This window comes from Myotis nattereri (genome assembly GCF_964212035.1).
Source record: "Myotis nattereri genome assembly, chromosome: 15".
Classification (NCBI taxonomy): domain Eukaryota; kingdom Metazoa; phylum Chordata; class Mammalia; order Chiroptera; family Vespertilionidae; genus Myotis; species Myotis nattereri.
The window spans coordinates 32,327,817-32,332,426 of NC_138090.1; positions in this window are offsets into that span (position 1 = coordinate 32,327,817).

Genomic DNA, 4,610 nt, shown 5'->3' on the forward strand with positions numbered 1-4,610 from the left:
TGATGTCAAAGCTGCTTTGCCCTAGGTTTCTCCTTGTTGGTAACAGCCCTTCTCTTTTCTCTTCCTCTGTGTCTGCAGTGGAGGGGGCCTCGGATCGTCCAGTTCCACGCCTGCTCCGTGCGGGTTACTCTGCTTCCACACCCAGCTGGACTGGGTTCAAGTGCCATACTTTGCTAAAAGTCAGAGGCAAGGGAATGCATGGCCCTGGGGAGTGGGCACATCTCTGGCCACCTTTGCGCTGCCTGCACTCCAGGGCCTGCATTGCTCTGTCAGGACTGCTGGCTGCCACTATCCCTCTGACCCCAGAGCCTCTGCACACGCAGCTCCCTCTGGCTAGTCCACCCCCTGCCCAATACTTTAATTCCTCATCCAGTCCTTCAGACCCCAGTTACACAAATAAGCCAGACTCCCAGTTATTACACCAAACACCCAGAATTTTGGACTCCTGCTCTCCAAGCTCATTTTCCAAAAGTAGCATATTCTAGTCCATTTTAAAAAACTATATTTTTATTTCAGAGAGGATGGGAGAGGGACAGAGAGAGGAACATCAGTGATGAGAGCATTATCAATCCGTTGTCTCCTGTATTCCCTCTACTGGGGATTAAGCTTGCAACCTGGGATGTGCCCTGACCAGGAATCAAACCATGACCTCCTGGTTCATAGGTTGATGCTCAACCACTGAGCTACACTGGCTAAGCTCTTCTAGTCCATTTTCAGGAGCTGAGACTGAGAAAGCAGTGTGAGAAGGAGACTCCAAGCCAGATTGCCCATGACCCTCCAACCCTGGTGCCAATGCACCTGCTCCTGGGATATCTCCCTGACATCAGTACCTGGTGACACTTGTGCCTGCCTGTGATCACCGCTGTGCTTTCATGTATCAAGACAACGAAAGTTCTTTCTAGACCTCTATCTCCTCACAAGATGGTGTGCCCTCCAGGCCCGGGTCTGTCTGGGTCTCCACAATGCCTGGTACATGGTTAGTACCATAGCCCAAGCAGACTCTGCTCTGGCTTTTAGGGTCCAGACTTAGGACACCCACCATTGGTCAGCAAGTCCAAGTGCAGCCTGAGTTGCCCAGTAAAGGAGGCAAGGATGAGATATAAAAGCCCAAAAATCAGGGTTTACTTAAGTACTACACACACTGCACCAAGTGTGCCCATGTGTGGCCCAGGCAATACCCATACGGGTGTGCCTTTGTGCTAGGTCCTCAGTTCAGTAGTCATGCATGGAGGCAAGACCTTTGAATGCTAGATCCATTTGTGTGTGTGTGTGTGTGTGTGTGTGTGTGTGACGTTGGGATGGTGGGCTTTTGGAAGGTTCTGGGTGGGTCTTAGGCCTGGGGTGCCCTCATGGTCCTAGGGCAGGAGGGGATGGTCAATGCTTCCTGCCCCTCTTTGATCAGGAGACACAGATGAGAGCTTGTTGATCTGTAGGTAAACTTTGAGGGTCTTGCTTGGGAGGGAGCCAGAAGGGGCTGGGCAGTTGGGGCTGTGATTTATGGGGCCTGGGAGGGGCCTGGCATGGGAATCCACAGCAGCAAAGGTCTGGAGAGCAATGTGGGCCAAAGAATGACTCCATGTCAGTGGGCCAGTCCTGGTGGCGTCGGGATGAGCATGGTGATGGGTGTGGCTTTGCTCACCACCATCTCCTACCACCCCCCCATCCCTGAGGTTGGTCTCCAGCTCTGTGCACTTCTATTTAGCAGATGCTCCCTGAGTGGGGCGAGGGCTGCAGGATAGGAGTAGGCTCAGCCTGCCGGGGCCACCGGGAGGGCTGGGACCCAGCTTACGTCTGGGAGTGGGGGAAGGGCCCAAGTCACAGGTGGCTTCCCCCCCTGCAGCTCTGAAGGACCTGCATGGTGTGTGGGCATTGGGTCTGTGTGGGCCCTGAGTGTGTGGTGGGTGCCTGGCTGGGAGAAGGTGTGTGCTCTGGCGACTGGGTGACCGCTCAGAGCAGGCCTGGGTGAGGGGCTCAGAGATGGGAGGGGCCGTATGGCCTGGGGTGGAGGTGGGAAGGTCTTCCTGAGCCGTCCTGGGAGGAAGTGTGTGTGGCACTGTGTCCTGAGGTAGCAGGAGCAGTCGGGGCAGCAGGTACCCACCAGGTCCCTGGTTCCTGGAGACAGAGAGCCAGGATGTGTCTGTGATCTTGGAGAACCCAAGGGAAACACCCACAGCTGGAGCACAAGGTACCTTCTCCCCTCTGTCTTCCTTCTCTGTCCCTGAGGGCACTGTTGGGCTCTCCTTCCTAAGCCTGGGGTGTGGGGGGGTGTCCAGGTGGATCCTTTCCTGTTCTATAAGGAGGGTTATCCTGGGGAGCAGAGAGGGCCTGGGAGGCTCCCAAGGACACCAGGCCTCTGCGGGCCTCCTGGGCTGGGGACTATGGCTCTGAAACATCTGGGATTTTGGGGGGAAATGCTCCCAGTCTGTGCCCAGCTGCGCCCCTGTCCTGTCTTCTTCTTTTTATTTTTTAAAATATATTTTTATTGATTTCAGAGAGAAAGGGAGAGAGAGAGAGAGAGAGAGATCAATGATGAGAGAGAATCATTGATAGGCTGCCTCCTGCACGCCCCCTTCTGGGGATTGAGCCTGCAACCTGGGCATGTGCCCCTGATGGGAATCGAACCTGGGACCCTTCAGTCTGCAGGCCAACGCTCTATCCACTGAGCCAAACCCGCTACAGCCTGTCCTGTCTTCTCACACTGTCCTTATGTCTGCTGGGCAGATGCAGCTGCCCACGCCACACATACCTGATTTTCCTACTGATTACATGACTGTCCTACAACCTCCACCTTATCTCCCTGAAGTTACCTGCCACACACCTGTTGTGGGCACCTGCTTGACACAGCAGGCTCACTCAGTCCTTTGTGACAGTGCCTGGGCATCAGTGCCCTGTCCACGGCCAGCCTTGTGGACACAGGGCGGGTTTGCGGTCAAGCTGTGTGTTACCAGCTTGATGCTTGCTCACCTTCCTTCAGTCCCAAGTTGTTGGGGAGACTCCATCTGTTACCTGAGCTGCTGGTGCTAATGGGGTTCCCAGGCCTCTTAGGTGGGCCCTGTGCCTGGCCTGTGCCCTGGGGCGGCCACATTCCTGAGCTGTGTCCTCCCTTCCTTGTCGGTGTCTCTCCCTTGAGACAGAACCTTTGCCTCTTTGTGTTACTATGTCGCTTTACATGTTTGTCTTGTTTTCTTAACTATTTAGTAAACTCATCAAGGTAGGAGATTGACATTACTGGAGCCCTCTGCCACACAGGGAAGAAACAAAATTTGATCCAGCTAAACTAAAAATTTCTACTCTAAAACCTTTATGCATCTCTACAACATGTAAGTGGAGTCCAGACAATTATGAAATTAATGCACGAATGAATGCACATAGGCCGATGTGTTCTCATATGACTGGTGTCTCCCCAGCCAGTGTAAAGTCCTCTGCTGGGTGACGATGCTTCTTAAAGCAGATGAGTGATTAATAATGAAAGACAGGGAAGTACACAAAACAGTTTGATTAAAATACTCTTTCCATTGGTCTCCGGGAGGGAGAAACCCACTATAATGTGTGTCTTCTATTAGTGCACTTAAGGACAGTAGTGCCTAAAAAATGTGTCTCTTCAAATATTTGTTGCTCAATATTGTAAAGTCTGTCTTTAGCCTTAATTAAAAATGCATAAAATGGGGGTGGGACTGGATGGTCTCATTATTTGCATTGGTGAATGAGGCTCTCTGAGTAAATGTTGGTTTAATTAAAACAAACAAAAAAAACCCCACTCAGTAGAAATGCAACCCAAAATTTAAAATGAACTTTAAAATTGTCTACAAGGGGGGAGGGAAAATGGCGGAGGTATAAACGGACGTGTCCGGTGCCTTGTCCTGGAGCAGATAAGGGTGAGCAGCTGAAACAGGTAACATGCAGCCCGAATAGGCAGAGGATTTTCAGCTGAGAGACTGTCTGCAGCTAGGAGAACCCCCAGGAAAAAAAGGACGGTTGGAGACTGCGGCTGAAGCCTCTCGTGGTGCGCCAGCTGAGCAGCGGAGACTGCGCCATCTTGGGTGGTTGTTGCCGGCATCCAGAGACCAGCTACTAACCTGGAAACAAGGGATCTCAAGCAGCGTGACTGCGTGAACTCAGACGAGCACTGCTTCTTCTCACGGAAAGGTTGGACATCCCCTAAAGGTGCGGTTTGCAGTTCGGGTTGGAGGGAGGACCGAGCTCGCGCGCGCGGGGCGGAATCTGCGCCCCACAGAGTCCGCAGCCGTTGGGACCAGCGTGACCTGCGAGTGGGGAAGGGGCCCCACAGGGCTGCTGGCAGAAGGGAACGCGAAAAATGAGCCCATAGCTGGACTGGATGTAAAGGAGCAGCCTTGGACTTTGCCAATCTGCTGGCTGCTTGGTGCCAGGGGCGAGTGGGCGCGCGGAGACTGTGCGCAGACCTGGAAGGTGGAGGCTTGTGAATTCGCACAACTATCAGGCTCTTGTTACAGCTCCCCTTAGATCCGTGCATTTGATTATTAAACCCAGTGCATGGGATTCCCCAGTTGGGGTCATTCGCAGAGCCTGTAGGGGAAAGTTCTTTTTGGGGAGCCTGGGAAACAGCGGGCAGTGGCAAGGAACCAGCTCTG